This window comes from Equus przewalskii, chromosome 7 (genome assembly GCF_037783145.1).
Source record: "Equus przewalskii isolate Varuska chromosome 7, EquPr2, whole genome shotgun sequence".
Classification (NCBI taxonomy): Eukaryota; Metazoa; Chordata; class Mammalia; order Perissodactyla; family Equidae; genus Equus; species Equus przewalskii.
The window spans coordinates 33,963,858-33,983,366 of NC_091837.1; the positions used below are offsets into that span (position 1 = coordinate 33,963,858).

The following is a 19,509-nucleotide window of genomic DNA, read 5'->3' on the forward strand; positions in this document are numbered from 1 at the left end:
TCACAAGGATCTGAGTCCACATGGTAGGCTGTTAACATCGTAGCTGCATGAACTCACAAGAGGTACTTAACTTCTCATCTGTAACATAGGGCTGATAATACCTATCATTGCAGGGTTGCTGGAAGGATTGAAAATGGTCCCTCTAATGCATCTGGCACAAGGGAAACAGCAGTGATCTCACTTGACTGTGTAAGTCCATGAGTTCTGAGACCATATCTTGATCATCATTGATTCTAAAACGCCTAGCACATAGTAGTCCTACAAATACTCCTCAGATGAATGGACAAAGTACTCAGTTACAGAATGAGTCAATCTTGGCAAGACAGACAAAGGTGCGTTGCTGTCCTATCAGAAGCTTTCAGTAGGACCAACACTCTGGATGACTTCAGACTGAGGCATCCAGTTGCTCCAAGGATGAAAGTTGTCAGTTCACTGCCTGCTGCAGCCTCAGGCATCTGGGCTGGGGGCAGCCGCTTATTTCCACTCTTAGTGCCGAGTCCTGACTCTGTCCAACAGACTGACCAGATGCCCATCCACATCCGCTTCTGATGTGCCCTCACCTCCCTTTGCCTCATTCCCATTGACTTCTCAACCTGTCTACCTGATCCACTCACGTAGCCAGGGATTTACTGCCTCCCACATGCCACTTGTGGAAAACAGCAAGCAGATGGAAGAAGGGAAGATGCACGTTTGCAGGCACGGCCAGAGAGGACACTGAAAGTCAAACCCCACTGTGAAAAATGTGGTTTTTCAAATAGTTTGACTGGGAGGCTGATTTAGTAAATTATAGTGGTGAGTCAGTAAAGTGATATCAGACAGATGAAATATTTAACATGATGTAGTAACCCCTCCGGTAATGTTAGAATGTTCACCTTTGTTAATCTAAAGCACTCCCTGATGAGATAAGAATGTATTTGAGCATTTCTTATGTAATTTATTTTTTAAGATTTTATTTTTCCTTCTTCTCCCCAAAGCCCCCGCAGTACATAGTTGTATATTCTAGTTGTAGGTCCTTCTGGTTGTGCTATGTGGGATGCCGCCTCAGCATGGCTTGATGAGTGTGCCATGCCTGCGCCCAGGATCCGAACCGGCAAAACCCCGGGCCACCAAAGCAGAGTGCAGGAAATTAGCCACTCGACCACAGGGCCGGCCCCACAGCACCATTATCAATTTATATATCAAGCAGTTGGAATTCATTTCTGGATTATTTTCATTCAATAATTAAACAGTACTGCCTCTAAAGGAGACAAAGTCACTTGACTTGTCACTGTGTCCCAGTGGCCCCTTTTGCTGGCTTGTAGGTCTTTCCACAGTACAATTGCAAACTTACCAATGGCCAGAATCCTGCATGTGACATGGACTGGTATTGCTCTTGTCACTACCAATCACCCTGGGATTTCGCTGCCCAGTCCTCCCCCTGCCAGATCTGAACTCACCACATGTGTTTTCCAATTGCAGGAAAGCTGGAAGCCAAATGGGAGGCCAGAGAGATGGCTCTTGGCACAAACATTTCATTGATTGATTCTTTCACGACTGGCGTGAATTTTGGGGTGCATTTAGGTTATGAAAATTATCTAATTAGCCAGACCCAGATAGCATATACTTCTCTGTGTGGTAGTTCCAGAGCTTCATCTGTGGTATTTCTGTTTGACAAAAGTAGACGATGCCAATTATGTAGTTTGGGGTGGTGGCCAAATACCTATCAAAGGCGGGAAAATAATTAGCTCTGCTATTTGCAAGCAAAGCAGGGTCTTGTCACAGCCTTTAGAGATCAAAGGCTACCAATTTTACTGGCTGCATCACTGAAATGTTTCTATTTAGACAAGGAGCTGGCAAGAACCATATTCCCTTACTTTGCAGAAGTGCCTAAAACAGCTGTTTTAAGATGTTCCTCTGGAATGGCAGATAATGGCAAACATCACTTGCCTCATGGCTTCTGGAACCTCAAGGCATGCTGGAATTGAGAAAGTTGTAAAATGAGTACATAGGTACTTGATTGTTCATTTGTGCATCTGTTGGTTTGTTTCAAGATCCCTGAACAAAATAAAGAAGGTTTTTTGGTAACGTATCTTAGGAACCTTCCCACACTAATGTGGGATCTTTATTTAATCTTTTTTTCTGATGCCCAGTTTGCCCCTGACTCAACTATCCAGACCCTCAGGGAGGGACGGGCGGTGCTCCTGGCCCTTCCGAGTAGCCTCTGCTGCCCTGCCTATTGCGCTACGATTTCCGCTAATCTCTCGCCTCCCCTCACCATTGGCTCCTCCCTAGAGCACTGACCTGGCCTTGTTTCCTAACCCACCTCTTCCCAGAGACCTTATTTTCTATTCTCCATCCTTTTAGTGGCTTCATATCTCCTCCAGTATTTGATCTCTTCTCAAACACAGTTTCAGTTGCTTCGGGCAGATGCTGTTCCCAAGAGACCCAGAACAGTGAGGGTGCCAGACCAGCCCGGTGCCCCCAGGGCAGGCCTTTCTGAGGGCGTTCTGGGGGTCTCTGGAACCATGTCTGATGCTGGTGCTGGTAGTGACAGCAGGAGGGTCTTCTCATTAAGCAGTTACACTGCATACTGAATGAGTTACCGTGGACTTCCTAGAGGCACCATGACCAAGCATTCGCCACAGCATTCGGCTCCCACTGGATCTGCTCCCCAGGGTGATGCCCCAGACATGGATAGACAGGCCGGAATATTCTTATAGTGCAGTGGGCACTTTATCATATCAGTATCATTCTTTCCCTTTTATCTGTTTCTTGAGTACACACTTAAAACATTCTATGTTAAGTTCTCTTGGAATTAGACAGTGATGCGGTAATTTTTTATATTGGGGGGAGGAAATGCAAAGAAGGTTTCCAATTTAAAGTTTTGCCAGCAGCTCCTGATTCAGTTCCCCTCATCTCCCACTGAAATAACTTTCAATTTATAAGGGGAGAATCTATTCACAACCCCATCACCGGGACTGGCAGCCCATCTCCCGCCAGAGTTTGGGAAGAATTTCTGCAAACTGTAGGACTAATGGGACTCAGTGGAGAAAGCAGAAGCTGGGCCCCCAGCAATGGAGTGCTCCTGCTGGCTGGAGGAGGTTGGGGTCCCTTTCATCCTTCCCCCAACATCGGCCCCGTCTGTAACAAACAGGCCTCGACTCTCCAGATGCAACTATTTGACACAGTCAAATTCTGTCTTCCTCCTCTCCATAACAGTACTTTTGTCTGACCCAGTTAGATAATTCTGCGATCTCTAAGGAAGAACACTGCCTTCTGGAGGGAGTAGTGCCCTCAAATCACAATTAAAGAGGACAGAGTCCAGAAGAGCCCCGTGGCGGCTGCTCCTCTTCAGGTGCTCGAATATTACAAAGAGCCAGAAGGTCAGACAGGGCGGGTAGGAAAGACATGCTGGATGCAAGCCCCAGAGACACAGGTAAGTGAGAGGGATGGGATGTCCCCTGCTCTTTCTAGGAGTGGAACAGAGTGGGGACAGGAGCTCACAGCTGCTCATCTCCTCCTCTTGTGCTGCTTTGTGTTCTTGGGCAAGCAAACAGCAAACAAAAGAGCCTTTGAAAAAAACTTACAGACCAAAGGAAGTGAACTTCATGCTAAAATTTCACTGGAAGTGATATTTTTCTGCAAACACTCCTAGACCATTTTAGAGAAAAATGATCATCTTTCATAGGATGAAAAATTGTGTTGTCTTTTTGAAACAGGAACAAAATGTCTAAAGGAGAATGGACCGAGAGGCAACCGAGACAGAATGTGAAGAAAAGTGAGATAATAAAAGAAGTAAGCATTACAGGGAACTAGAAATTCAAAGCTAAATTAATCTCCCTGGATCCAGTGAAGAGCAGAATGACACCTTGGAAACTGCTCAACGGTGACAAGACTAACCGAGTGGCCCTCCCAGAATGGAGAGGAAAGAGAATTGCAGGCAAAGACCAGGACGCGGGTGGTGTTGACAGTACAAGACGAGAGTACAGTGTAGGGGTCAAAGAGCTTGACCTTTGGGTCATGCGCACTTGAAGCTCAGTCCCAGTATGTACTGCGTGTGTGGATTTGGACGAATCTTTCATCTGCAAAACAGGGATACTGACATCTACTCACGGCGCTGTTGGTGGGGAGGGGATAACAAGCAAGCGTGTGAGAGAAGTGAGGGCTGTTCCCCAGCAAAGAGACGACAAGTGGAGCAGATGCAGTAATAATCAAAGACATCATTGGGGGAGAGGAGGAGAACTTTCCTGAGCCTGGGCTGAAAAAAGACCTGAGTGTGCAATTTAGAAAGAGGTTGCCAAGTTGAGGCATCGGTGACATGAGACGTCTTTACAATATTTTTGAATTGCTGGGATCAGGAAAAAAATCCAACAAGAACTCACGCAGAAAAAATAGGTTATCTAGAGAAGTTCAGAAACTAGAGAATCATTGAATACTAAGATCTGATGATGGAACATTTACCTTTTGAGGCAAAGCAATTGCAACCCCTAAATATATGCCCCGTTGGGTTATTTTCCATATGAAGGCAACAGAAAGATATTCCCAAATATTTAAGGTTCAAGAAATAGGCATTAACGTACTATTCTGGTAAAAATTGCTTTAGATGTCCTCTAGCCAAACAAGAAACTATCTGCTATTGGTGAATGGATAATTGTGATACAAAAGGACAAATGGTGAACAATGAAAGCTGCTAATTGTAGATTTAGCATAAATCTATGAATATAGCATAAAACCTATGAGTTTGTTATAAATTTAGCTTGAAAGTCTCCTGAAAAATTTCAGATTTAGTATAGAATTTTATTTGGTAGAAAAATAGTAATAAGAGAAAATTGGTCTAAAATCCCAGATTTTATTAATAAAGTCTGGGATATAGGAGGTAACTTTGAATTAAAACAACGCAAAATACCTCATCTTATGTCATGTACACAAAAGCTATCATGTCATGGCTTAATTTTGGTAGTTAGGGAAACGTATGATGTAATATTTTTATAGCTTAAAAGAAACTCTTGTTAGATTTAAAATAGGCTATGCCTTCCAAGTCTTTGGAAAACCCAATGGATTTACAAAACACTTAAAACACAAGTCTTAGTGAAGAGCCATAAAAACAGTAAAGTTTTAAGGACAAGGGAAAATATGCAGAATTTAATCTATATATACAGAATGATTCAAACTTTAATGCCTGTGTGTGCACGCATGTGGGTGGATGTTAGCAAAAAGAGTGAGAAGAAATGGGCCAAAATTTGTTGGTTTCTATAAGAACACAAGAGGAGAAGTGGGACAAGATGTGTAGACAGATAGCCAAGATCTCGCCGGGCAAGCCCTTGGTCCCTCTGTAGGAAGCTGACGGGGTGGCGTCTTCCCAAAGAGCGTGGTTGCAGGCCCTCTGCCAAGCCCACCTGCGGCCCTGGCATCTCATCTCTGCTCTTGTCTATTTAAATTGTACATAGGGTGCTAACTTAACATCTATTCTTCCAATAACATTTATGCCTTAATAGGCATATGATCTAAACAAATAACTTTCTCATGATGGGAATTAGAGAAGTAGAAAAAAATACACATTAGAAAAAATAAAATGTGGGAAGCACTGCCTAACCCCCTTCCTCAGGGCCAATTTACCCACTCTCCAGCAGGCCCAGGCCCACAATAGTTGGTGGGGCCCATGAATGTGTTTAAACTCTAATTTCTTTTAAAATCAGAAGAAAACTGAATATAATAATAACAAACGTGTAATAATGAATCCAGTGTGTGTTATATTTGTCTTTATACTAGCACAGTCAAACAATATAATTTTTAATAATTTTTATGGAGGAAGAGGCAGACGAAGACAAAAATGCCTAGGGCTCATGAAAGCCATAATGCAGGCCTGCCGTGAAAACTAGCGCCCCTCAGCTCGCCGACTGCTACACCCAAAGCGTCCTGAACTCATAGCACCCTGAGCTCAATGCCCCCTGAACTCTTAGCACCTCTGAGCTCATTGCACCCCTGATCTCATAGCACCCTTGAAATCGTAGCACCCCGTAGCTCATAGCACACTTGAGCTGGCTGCACCCCAAACTCATTGCACCCCAAGCTCATTGCACCCCAGGGCTTGTGGCACCCTACTCTCCCCTGCCTTGCCTGAATCACCCACCTGAGGCAGCCCCAGTCACAAGTTAATAATCAGTGGGAGAAAATGTCATATTAACTGGTAAACTGGCATTACTGATCTATACAAACAATATTGTTTGTGCTCCACTTTTACGTGAGAAAAGATTTTAGCACTTTTTATTGTATACCATCTTATACAATATAAAGTATACATGTGAATGGTCATGGAAAAGCCTGGATATGAGAGTCAGAAGAGTTTGACCCAGGATCTAACATTCATTTGATGTCAAACTTTAGGTTTATTACTAAACTGGCGTGAGGCTCAGTTTTCTTACCTGCAAGATGAGGATAACATTTATTTTTAGAATAAATTTAGCTAAAATGGACCATATGCAAAGTGCTGGCACTCCTGTGGCATACAGTATTCACTCAACAAATGGTTGCACAGCAGATCAGTTAACATAAATGTCCAGGATCTGATCTGTTTCAAATTAATGATATTTCTGGAGTTTATATATCTTAATGTGAAAAGGCTACGATGACCAGAAAGCAAAAGTCCAAGGGATGTGTTTCATAATGTGAGAGACATAATTTGGTAGAAAAATGAATGAGTTAGGAAGATATATATGAATTAGAAAATGTCTCATTTTTATAAATGTGCCATGCAGGGCAATTAAAGCACCTACTCAATTTCAATAATCATTTTGCTAAGCCAGGAACAGCTGAGTTTACTTACCATGGAAAAAATAAGCCAGTATAGAAAACCCCAAAATATATATTGACATAGATTTGTCTAACCATGATTCCTGGATCAACAAACAATTATTGAACACTTACTTTGTACTTCTCGTCCCTGGGGATTCAGTGGAGGATCAGATGAAGTCTCTCTCCTCATAGACCTCACTCCTGGGAGAGATCGAAAACCAACAAGGAAAGAAATGTGAGCTGTTGATGTGTTCATGGGTGTTCGTTACATTATTTTGCTACACAACCATCATATGTTATTTCAGATAGTGTTAACTGCTATGGAGAAAAATAAATCCAGGTTAAGCCTATAGATGGTGGAGGGGTTGCAGAAGGAGGCGATTTGGACAAACTATTCAGAGAAGGCAGGATCACATCTTACTCAGTCTTTCTCCCCCATGGTGCTGAGCACAAAGTCTGAGGCACTGTAGGCTCTCCAATTAGTTTTGCTAAGTCAATGTTATCAATATCATGAAAATACCCGTTATGACTGACATGCTTTGGTATGCTTTAATAATTTTTTGAGATTTACCTTCAGGTAAATTTCTATTGCCCTGAAAGCCTTCAATTATCATTGAAACGAAAATGTTATATAGGCATGGAAACAAATTTAACTTCATTTGCTTCTATTGCAAATGATGCGTAAGCACACTTGGAAGAGCAATTCCATTCAATTGATATCCTGGATTACAGTGAGTCACCAAATGTCACATTTAGCAATGTTGGTGTTCGATTCTAGGAAATTGGATCACAGGGAAACATACTTGACACCAATATTTCACTGAACATAATCTGATCACTGACGATTTAGAAGCACCTTAGGGTCTCATGGTGTCTCGCTGTGAATATCACTTGATTCTGTTCACGTGCCAGTGAACAGAGAGTCGTGATGGATTATGTGCAGGTAGCAGAGAGACGGCATGTACACCTGTGGACAGTAATGGGGAAACTATAGATAAACCACACACCTACCTCAAGGATGTGAAATGAGTTCCACACAAAATAAAAATGAAAAGAGAAAACAGAAAAAACCCTGTTACATTGGAGACCATAGCATCAAATTATCCCAGAGGTTACGTACATTGTTGGCTTTGTAAGCAGGACTGTGGCCATCATGGGCCCCCCTCACACTTCCCAGGCTATGGGCAGGGCTAAGCTGGCAGCATAACGAGGAGGCATGCCCGCTGTCCGCTTGCACGAGTTCTCCTGTCCTGATCACAGAGTGACGAGCTGTGCTTGGTCTGATGCATCCATCCTTGAATTGCCTTCTGCCCCCTTGACTTGATCACCATTGCAATCCTTTTTGGTTTATTTTATTTCTCACTCACTCAGGCTAGACACACCCCTCACGCATATGCACCACTCCAACATTGTTTCAGGAAAGAAAATGTAAAACCCTTTGCTCTTTGCAGTAACACATATGAGTCTATTTTCTTCTTTTCTGTGATATTTGCATTTTAATCTTCACCTTTAATTTTGCCTGTAAATTTGTCACATTTCTTGTTAAGGGTTTTCAGAAACAGATAGGGAAAGGTGGTCTTTCTTCCTCATCCTGGGAGGGGGTTAACAAATAACATTTATCGTCCTCATCATCTCCACTCTGTATTTTCAACGCTCTCTCATAGGCACCAACCTCTCCAATACCCCAAAATGGCATTTATAAGCTGTCACCCACTTCACCTACTTTTACAGTTTGCTACTGCTCTTGTAAAAAATATTTTAAGACCCGTTCTAGTGCTAACATCCCACGCTTCACTCATTCTATGGAACAGGTTCCTGTAATCTTATTCTCTCTCATCCACAGCCATAATGATTTATTTCCATACATTAACTGTCCAGTTTCAGTTTCATCTGCCGAGAGTTTTGCCAGAAAGTGTGGCATACTCCCTATCTTTGGATGAGGTACCTTTTCAAAGAGCCAGATGCTTGAGAGCATGCCTCCCCTGGAGTAACTGGATGTGTGTAAGTTCACCTGCTCTGGGCAGGGCCACACACCCTGTGGAAACTAAATGACTTAGGCCTCATGCATATGCACCTTCGTGCCTCGTTAACTGGCATGTTTTGTCCACAATTGACGCTCTGGGCATCAGCTTTGAAATACTTGTGATGTTTAGGTTTGACAATGGACAGCAGGTGGCACTCTCGTTTTAGGATTTCAGCTCCTAAGTAAGGTTGTAACAAGGGAAAATTTCAGGTGCATTTAAAAATTTATTTATATATTTTTGTCTCTGCCAAGCCAGAAATGTACTCCATTTTCTTTAATCAGGTTCATTTGCTTCCTACTGTGTTACTTCACTTGGGTAATAGTCAACCCAACCTCTCCCCCAGCTATGTTCTTTCCTGGGGCCGGGATGAGGTCTGAGATTCGCCAGAGTTTGGCAGATAGTTAGTTGAAAGTGCAGGCCTGGCAGACAACAGAAATGCGGTGTTTACATGCAGAACTGGGTGTCACTCCAGATAGCTCCAAGTCACCTATTGCAGAAACCCTGTTGACCAGGGGCAAGTTTACCACAGTCCAGAGACTGTCCCTGACTGTCCCTGTTGGAGGTGAGGGAGCCCAGAAGAGGGTTCTGGAAAAGGGCTTGTCCAGACAGCTGAGTGGGAGTCGGGGTGACAAGGGGAGGCGATTCCCGGGGGCACCCTACAGCCTCCCAGGGGGACTTTTGTTCATTCCCTCTGAGCATGCAATGAGTAGAGCCTTTGGTCAGCCTCCAAAGAGCTCTGAGGCCATTTGTTCATTCGTTCACTCATTCATTCAGCAAATACAAGGCCTTCTATATTCCCAAAGTGGTGGTTGCTCAAGCTATCAGTCAGGGTCCAGTCAGGAGACAGAAACCACACTAGTTATTTTAAGAGAGAGAATTTAACATAAAGAATTATAGGGGCTGGCCCAGTGGCACAGTGGTTAAGTTTGCACGCTGGGGTTCACAGGTTGGATCCCAGGTGTGGACCTAGCACAGCTGGTCAAGCCATGCTGTGGCAGCATCCTACATAAAGTACAGGAAGATTGGCACAGATGTTAGCTCAGTGACAATCTTCCTCACACACACACACACACACACACAAAACAATAATAATAAAAAAAGAATCGTAAACTGTGCATAGGGTTGTTAACTAGATATCTAAATAGACAAAAGAGACAGCCAGATATCCTGGCATAGCGGTGGAGCAGCTGCCGCCCCTGTGGCTGGGGTATCAGACCTGGAAGTTCTGGGCTGACCGTGCTCGGTCTCAGCTCTGAGGAGCCTCCGCTCAGCTGGTGCTGGGCTCTGAGCCTATGCGATGAGGACGGTTCTTTGAGTGTTAGCAAAACTGCCAACGGGATTCGGCCGCTGCTGTGGAGAGGAAGAATTGTAGCTAGGGGAACACCCGGAGGAGTGGCAAGCTGACACGATCAGGTCCGCCCTCCCTCCTTCCTCCTCCCTGGCTCCCTCTAGCGCCTCCCACTGGCAGAACCTGACGGGGGCTGGGGGCACAGCAGTGATGTGGCGTGCAGGCCCAGCGTTGGCCTCACAGGGCTGGGTGTAGACACAATAGCTGAGTCACCAGCCACTCACAGAACGTCATTTCCCCAGCCCCTTGGGCTTCAACCCAGGACAAAAACAACATGAGACTGAAGTATTGATCCTCTGTCCTGTGGCTCCTAGCTTGGGGAAGGGAATGTGGTCAGTGACTCATTTCCCTTTATTGCTCTGATCTGACATAAAATTTCACTAAAAGTGGCATAACTGATTTCCTCTCTTTAGCTTGAAGATTTGAACAGAATTACCCTATTTTATGTTTTCACCCTCCCACCACTACATCCTCATGTTTTCTTAGCATGGTTTTACTCTTCACACGAACCAGATCCAAGAGGAGGAAAAGTATGTCAAAAGGTCATCGTGAGTCTTTTGTTAAATGTAAATGGTCATATTGAGTTGAATTAATGCTCTTTTAAACAAGCCATAGCTACCACACTTTCAACATCTTTCATTTATGATGGTAACGTCTCTGCCATCAGATCTAATAAATTTTGCACATATTAGCATTCCCAATCTGTATTAAGATGCTTACTTATGCAATTGTTTTTTATTTAAGAAAAGTAGAAGTGGAAGGGATTAGGGAGGTTTGGGTCCAAAGGAGAGAAAACGGAAGTGAATGGAGAATTATTTTGAAGACCACTTGGTCATTGCTTTGCTTTTAGGGAAGAAATTTATCTGGGACAATAAGCATCAATGGGCAAGCACCAGTCAGAACTGTACAGTGGCTGAAAGTTAGGAAGGGGGGCGGGGACTGGTGCAGGAAACATACCAAACTAGAAATACTGAAGATGGAGTTTGGGCTGGGTGGTATCTGTTGGCAATACATCTCCTTCTGTGTTTTTTCTCATGTTTCACAGGCCAGAAACTTGGAAATTGCATTTCTCCTTCTCCCTTGCCAGGAGTGTCCCGCACACATTTTAAATTTCATCAACAAGATGAATTCACTCGCTGTTTGGCACGTGGAAGGGTGCCATTTCGTTTCTCCCTCTGGAAGTCATGGATGTGGTCCTGCCAGATGTGAGTTATTTATTCAGCAGCTTCAGCCCCGGTATCTCGTTCACCTCTGGCCTACAGAGAATCATCCACGAGACCTGCGACAATTGTCTGTAGGTTCCCGACTTGAAGCAACATCAGCTCTTAACTCTCTAACAGCAAGGTCTCCTGAGCAAACCATACTGATTCAGAGGCGGGGGAGGAGTACAGACTAAAAGGCACACGCCATCATAAAGTCACTCCTCTGATGAGTTAGTCTTACTTCCCCACCTTTACCAGCCAGACAAGTTTCAAGAAGCTCAAGAGATTATGTTCTCTACATTTCTTGGTGACCAAATGTAGGTTTGGATAAATCTTGATAGATTGAGAAACCTCTTGGTCCTGGTCCAGAATAAAAATGTGCTTGTAGTATCTTTGATATCAAGGAGACAGCTGAGGTGACCACGAGGGGAAATGACTGCCTTTTTTTTTCGCTGGTATGAGCCAGGCAATCCAAATCAGAAGCAAGGAGAAGGTGCCCTCCTTCCCTCGGACGACATTAACCGAGAGTCACTTTTCATGCAGCAGATCTGGCTCAAGTCCTTTATGGAATGTGAAATTTAATATTCATCCCTGGAATGAAGATTCATCTCTTTAGAAGCTGTTCACTATCTCACTCAAGGTGTTAGTACTCACGTGGGATGAACTGAGAAGTCCACATCAATTGTGTCTTCGCAGGGCTCTTGATCTGTAGGAAGAGAATTTAATCCCTGAAACTTTAAATTGTTTTGAACAGTACTTGTCACAAATATACTTTTTCTTTTTCCTTTATTTATCCCTCTTTATCCATTTTTAAAATTTGGAATCTATCTTAAATATGAATTTATAAATATAAAGTAATTTTATAAATTGAAGAGAGTTAAACAAATGCTTTATGATTACAATTTCTCGAATAAGTTCTTTCCTTTTAAATACTGAAAAGTTAGGGCTAGCCCAGTGGTGCAGTAGTTAGAGTACGCACGTTCTGCTTCTGTGGCCCAGGGTTCGCATGTTCGGATCCTGGTCTGGACCTACATATTGCTTGGCACGCCATGCTGTGGTAGGTGTCCCACATATAAAGTAGAGGAAGGTGGGTACAGATGTTAGCTCAGGGCCAGTCTACCTCAGCAAAAAGAGGAGGATTGGCAGCAGATGTTAGGTCAGGGCTAATCTTCCTCAATAAATAAATAAATAAATAAATACTGAAAAGTAAAAGGATTGGTTAGCATCATCATTCAGAACAACAGTCTGGATGGAGGCCACCAAGTTCATCTGCTCTTGGCATTTCTGAGCAAGGACCACACTGAACCATGCAGACCAAATCTGCAAGGCTATGGTCCATTCATTTGATGAATGGTAATATGTTTGGTATCAGAGCTCAGAGGCTTTGATTGATAATAGTATTTGCTTTATGCTATTTGCTTTTCTTACATGTTGCCCCACAGGTGATCTTAGTGATTGGTCATGGCAGTGCTATGAAGGAGGTAGAGCAAGTGGCCACCTGCCCGCATTTGACCTCATTGCAAAGAGACACTCTTTTCCCTACAGCCGTGAGAGCCGGGTGTCCCAGTTTGGCCAAGACCAGAATGAGTGCAGAGTCTGCCCTGCACTTTTGGTGTGGCCCTGATAATCCTTGGGACAATTAAAGAATAAAACAAAAGGAAAAACCTAAAACCGTTGAGAAAAGTAGGAAGCAAATACTTCCAGCTATTCTAAAAGTCTAAAGGGTGAAGAGAATAATTTTTTCCCATCATTTAAAAACTTGGGATTCTATTTGACTACAGACGCCAGCTGTCCTTCCAAGGCCCTGATCAAGGACCACAGCCACCAAGAACCCTGAGAGACCCTACTAGCCCCGCCTGTCTGCTCCTCTCCACAGCCCCATAGCACCAACGAGCAGGCTGTGAATGTTGGTGGACGGAGGCAGGGCGCTCCCGATTGTTCTCTGTTTCTCTGAGTGTCTTGTCTTATCTCCTTGACTAGACTGAAAGAGTCTTGGAATGGAAACTGTGTGTTGGAGAGCCACATACAACCTCTGTGGCTATCCTACCTGGCAGCCCAGCTCACATGAGGCTGAGCTAGGACACCTGGTGGCCACTTCCGACCCCCTGCCAATCTTCGCTGGTATATCCAAGCACAACTGCACAGGGAGGGCCCCGAGGCAGGCCTCCTGCAAGGCAGTGTTCCGCGTTTCCACACCCACCACCAGCCCCTCTTCTCCAGGGGCTGGCTCTTCAGCTTAAAGCACACATGAATAGAAGAGGATTGTGCACTCATGGAATTGTGAAGACAGTAGGAGAAACGGCCATAAGGAAGGCTGGGTACAGTGATGCAAATAATGTCCTCTCTCTCTCTTTCTCTCTCTCTCTCTCCAACTTGTCTTTGTTTATCTTGGTAAATTGGCTTCTTCTTTCCCTTCTAATCCAAACAGATTGCATCCGCTTGGCATGGGGCGCTGCTAAACCCAGGCTTACGTCCTGTCAATGTGGCAACCGCAAAGAAAGGAGACTCTCACTCCTGCTTCAGGATATATGATTCCCAGAAAAAGCCTCTCACTGGCCCAGTGCATGTGACACACTCACCACTGTGACCAGTCGCTGAGGACAGGGCTATGATTCTCCAGGCGGGTTATCAGGAACCATGATTGGTAGACCCACCAGAAACAAGAGCTGTGGAAAAGCTGCTCTCCCAAGGAAGGGACTGCTGTTGACCTACACACAAAATGTCTCCTCTGGTGATTTTTCTGAAGAGTCAACATGATTTGTGCAGCAGAATTCCTCCTACTAATAAAGGGAATGGTGAGAATGAATATTTGAACCCATATATATATACTTCTGCACAACTACCCACCAGCACAGTGGCCCGGGGTGAGCACGGAATTCAGTTCAGAAGTCATCCTCCTCAACAGAAACATGCGGGGAGGCAGCCTGCGTGGCCATCAGCCCTCGGGATCATGCCTGGCTTAAGACAGCATTCTCTGTCACTCAGTTTCAGGAACATCTGACACACCTTTTCATGCTGAGAGCTAATTGCCTCATTTTCAGCCTGGAACTGTCCCTCTCGTGATAGTTTTCCAATCGCAGTGATATATTTGTCTAGCCAGCGAGCACCGCCAGCGCCAGAGCTGTTCTGAAGAGCAGTCGGGTGGGGAGCAGGGGTTATTCATCAGCACAGTAAACAAGAGGAAATTCTCTTTGAATCGACAGTTACAAAGCAATAGCATACTTTCCTTGATAACATATACATGATGGCAAAAGCGGTTGGTTATCCATTTTTAATCTTCATTAAATGAATACGCTCGAGCATGGAAGTTATACAGGAGCTACTTCAAATAATGCAATGAGTATATTACTAAAGTGGTTAAGTGGGAACCCAAGTGAAGTTGAGCAATATTCTATACCAGCGCTTCTTCATAACCACATAAAAACCAAAACAATCCACAGGAAAGATACGGAAGATAGATAAATAAAAACAAAGACAATAGGTATGTAAAAATAAATAAAGTCCGTTGTAGAGCATTGAGCTAGATTCTACATTTCTACGCCCCTTAAAATGTTATTTTTATTACCCAGGAGTGAGTAAGCAATAGGTACTCACTTCAACTTGTACTTTGATTTATTAATTTATTACCAATGGTTACTGATCCCTTGCTATGTATAAAACATTCTGGCAAGAAGTATAGAGAATACAAAATAAACAAACAAACAATGATCCTTGTCCTCCAAGAAACTAGAGTCTAGTTGAGGAGTTGAGTTATATCCAGGGCACACATTACTATAAATTAAGCGTCGTGGGTTATATGTCCCATGAGTAAAATACATGGTATTTTCCTCCAGAATTTAGAAGAAAAAAGAAGTTAAGGCAAGACTTTTTGGAGGTACCATTTGACCTTGGCCTTGAAATGTGGATGGGGATTCCGTCAATGGAGATGCTAAGGTGTGGCAGGGAAGGGATGTCCAAAGGAAAATCATGGTGGGTATGGCAAATAGTTGAGTATGAAATAAGCAGAAATTCAAGTCAGAAGTTAAGGAAGATGCAGCTGGACAGGGAGACGGTAATAAAATTGTGGGAGCTTTAAACGCTAGGATGAAAGCTTTTCAAACTTACTAGAGGTGGAAAGAAGCCACTGGAATTTCTTGAGAAGGGGAGTGCTGTAGTCAAAGTGGTGATTTAAGAAAATTATTCTTATCCTTGGTCCTGCAGAAGGACATTGACAGTGGAAGGGAAGCAATGGAAAGTGTATAAGCTAATTAGAGTTTTGGGGTTGTATAAGTCTGCTAGGGCTGCCATAAAAAAGTATTACAGATTGGGAGGGTTTAAATGATACGCATTTATTTTTGCACTTATGGAAGCTGGAAATCTGAGACCAAGGTGTCAGCAGGGTTGGTTTCCTCTGAGGCCTCCCTCCTTGGCTTGTAGATGGTTGTCTTCTCGGTCCATCTTTATATGGTCTTTCCTGTGCGTGTGTGTATCTTTAGCTCCTCTTCTTATAAGGACACCAATCTATAGGATCAGAGCCCACCCTAATGACCTCATTTTACTTAATTGTCCCCTAAAGGCCCCATCTCAAATACAGTCACGTTCTATGGTACTAGAAGTTAGGACTTCAACATGTGAATTTGGAGGGTCACAATTTAGTCCTAAGAAGAGTAATGAGGGCTTGAATTAGGATGATTTCCTTGGGCATGGAAAAGAAGAAACAAATCTAGAGCCATGATGAAAGTGGAACTAACGGTGAGTGGTGAGATGCTGGATGTGGGCAGAAGGGAGAGGGATGCTTGGTGAGCCTGAATGTAGAATTGCTTTTTCTCAAGGGTAAGGGATGAAAGGAAAGGAAGGAAAACAATAAGAATAGGACCACAGATAAAAGCTTTGTTTTTTTGTACATGGAAGAGTTCAATACATTTGGAGGCAAAGGGGAAGGAGGCAGGAGACAAAGAAACCAGAGATGACTTAGGGAAGAATAAAGGAGGCATGAACACAGGCCAGTGAATTTGCTGTGGATATGGGAGGGGTCGTCTTTTCCTTTTATTTAAGACAAGAGAAAATGGAGAAAGTATAGATGATTGCAAAGATACATTAAGATGTAGATGAGGGAAACAAGGGAACTCACACCTGGTGGTCTCAATTTTCTCAGTAAAGCTTGAGGCAAGACGTAGTGGAAACATCTGGATTAGTTAATAAACTCAAGTTTTATGTTTGGGAGTCAGAAAAGCTGTTCGAGTCCCAGCCCTGCTATGAGACCCTGAGCACTGCTTGACCTGCTGGCGACTCTCTAGGACAGACATGCTACCTCTCCTGAGCACAACTGAGATACATATGTGCAAAAGCATTTTACGGACTGAAAAGTCCTCTAAAATCATTGCCTGTTGTCATTATTTTATTTATTTATTATGTGAGTGTGAAGATTATCCATGGATAAAGCAAACCCTTCTTGACCATCCTGGAACCAAACGGATCTCAATCTGCAGATGTCCTGGGCCCCTCCTTGGGCCAGATTGGGCTGAAATAACCTGTTCTCCAATATGCTGGACAGACCCTCCTTTTTAAGAGCATCCCAGCTTTGATCACTGGACCTTGAACCTGGTACTTTCATAACACAATGTACTGAAGCGTCTTACTGTGGCATCCAAAGTAATTTAATGCCCACACAGTGAGAGTTAACATGAAGCTAGCTGCTAGCACTTCATAAATTACTTCAGTTTCTTGCATTTTTATATCAGGGTGTCATATTCCCTTCTAATCTAATATATCACTTCAGGACACAATGTCGCTCTAAAATTTTTGAAATATTATAGAAGAGATTCTCCACTTCTTTGGTACATATCGATGACTCTTATTATTCAAAAATTGCCACTATTACTCTTGGGTTGATGAACAGGTTGGTTTCCAAAAGTTTGCTTAAAGTCAACGGTGTTTCCAAAGACGAAAATTTTCTATTATAAAAATGATATATATGTTGGTTAGGTTTCCAGGTCAACCTACAAAAATCTATATAACTCTGAAAGAGAACAGGATACCACAGCCTTACACCACCCTGTCCAAAGCAAGTAAAAGTGTTTCTCCTACTAGCTTTCTTAGAAGAAGAGAGATGATGCTTTCTCAGAAACACACATCTCATTGCCCCAGATGCTTTCTCTGGGATGGGATATGTTCATTGAATTCAGCCAATCACGGGGTGGGAGTAGTGTAAGGCCTCCCTGACACTCCTGCACTGAAAGAGGAAAAGGCCAACATCTGAATCAAAAAGAAAGAGGAAAGGAGGATGGATGCTGGACAGCCAAATACAGCGCCCCTATTCAGCACACAAGTGCTATAGAAAGAAGCAAGAGACAGCACTGCCGTTTCTCTGATTCCTAGTACAAGGTCAGGTCGTGAACCTCCAACTTCACCTATCCTCCCTGAATCCCTCTTTTCAGCCCACCCAGGCTTTCATTGAGATCGAAGTAGTCCATATTGAGACTCATGTTTTGAAGACTATGCAGAATAAACTGTCCAACCGCCCCGCCCCCGCCGAGTTCTTCCTGCCATCCATTCCTCTCTTCCACGCTCCTCCACCTTGGTGTTGCTGATCTCAGTTGACTAGTAAGAAGAAGCTAGATAACTAAGACACACTAGGGTTAAGTCATTAACTAAGATATTTGTGTTTTTAAAGTAGATAATTATTTCTACTCCCAACACCCCAATAAATCACAGACTGATGAAATTTCAAGCTGCATAAACATAAAGAAATAATAAAAAGAAGACAAAATGGAAGTAGAGATGACAGGCAAACTAGATGTGCCTGGGTCTGGCTGTGTCTGGGTGTCTTTCTCTGGATGCACTTTACTTACTATACTTTCTACTTATGCGACCTTCTCTTCCCCCAACTCTGAGTCCACAGACACCCTAAAAGCTCTAAGAAGATGCCTAAAAACATGCATGACAGTGGAAGCAGGGGAAGGAACAGGGTAGGGGACAGTCAAATTTTGATGTAAGCTATGAACTCCTTCCACATTCATTCGTCAAGTAAAGGCCATTGCATGGAGTTGTAGATGAATTACTAGATGGGCATGCAGACACACTGTGTTCCATTAGCTTTACGTCATCATCCATTATAAGAAGCACCATTATTTTATATAACATAAGAAAGAACAAAATAGTGATAATTATAAGAGCCATCAATGTTAAAAATGAAAAAAAATGTGCATTTTAGAACTGATGGACTACAGTATGCACATTCTTTCCAAAATTAGGTTATCTTCTAACTAATTTAACTGCAGTTTGAAATAAAGAGGTTGGAATGATTGTATGCCAAGAAGGTGTCAAAGGAATTCCCATTGCGATTCAGGAATAGCCTTGCAGATGAAGATTCAAGGAGTTAGTTTTCCTTTTTTATCAAAAATCAGAGCAGGTTTTCCCATTCCTGGGCCTTTTAGACTCTTCATTCAAAAATCCATTAATGGCAAATGAGTCACTGCGCTAGGCTCTGCAGAGAACAGAGAAATATAAAATATGGTAACAACTCCTAAGATTTTTATAACTTAGCTGAGAAGACAAATCACATAGAATAAAAACAAAAACTTAATAAACAGAAGAAGCTATCTCATTTTGATCCAAATGATTCTGGAAGGATCACTATGGTCTGGCACCATAGGGAAGACTTTGGACTTGAACTGGATCTTGAGGAATGGGTAAGATCTGGACAGTGGTGGTGGGTGTTCCACGTTCCAGCAGCAGGGGGAAGAGCAAAGGTCTGTGATGTGAAAATTCATCAGAGACCTCCCTGGTGCCCGTCAGTTGCTTATCCACTCCTATGCGACCTCCATTAGGGAATGCAGGTGGAGAATCAAAGGGACAGTGAGTAGACTGGTTTGGTTTCTTCTGCCTTCACCAAATTGCTTCTCTCTGTGATCTTTTGGCCAGTGGATCTAAATGAAGTTCCTTCACTTCAATTCTTAACCATGCATCCTAGTTGATTGAATTCTCTTTCTGTCCTAACTGTTGATATCATGGGATCTATTGGTAGAGTTGCTAAATGGTGAGATTGGAAGGTACCAGATGGTGTTTTGAGAGCACTTAGTCAAGGAGCCAGGACTATTAAAACCCTACCCTTGATCACTACTTCCTCCTAAGTCTCTGAGGATCAGTGGCAATGATTAATTAGCAAATAGAATGCTAAGCTATG

General features: G+C 43.2%; 1 protein-coding gene across 12 annotated transcripts in view; it reads left to right on the forward strand.

Moving 5' to 3' along the window:
* The window catches only part of LRRC30 (leucine rich repeat containing 30), a 37,558-nt gene extending 22,884 nt beyond the window's left edge, over positions 1–14,674 (forward strand). For 3 of the 12 annotated variants that reach the window (XM_070627410.1, XM_070627411.1, XM_070627417.1), the window contains 5 exons: positions 114–189; positions 3,217–3,415; positions 3,699–3,774; positions 11,189–11,348; positions 13,774–14,674. The gene's annotated coding sequence lies outside the window, so the exon portion shown is untranslated. Of the gene's footprint in view, positions 1–113; positions 2,069–3,216; positions 3,416–3,698; positions 3,775–11,188; positions 13,664–13,773 lie in introns of those variants that run through there. The other 9 variants (XM_070627419.1, XM_070627420.1, XM_070627414.1 and 6 more) reach the window with 8 other exon arrangements.
* Positions 14,675–19,509: the final 4,835 nt, after the last annotated feature.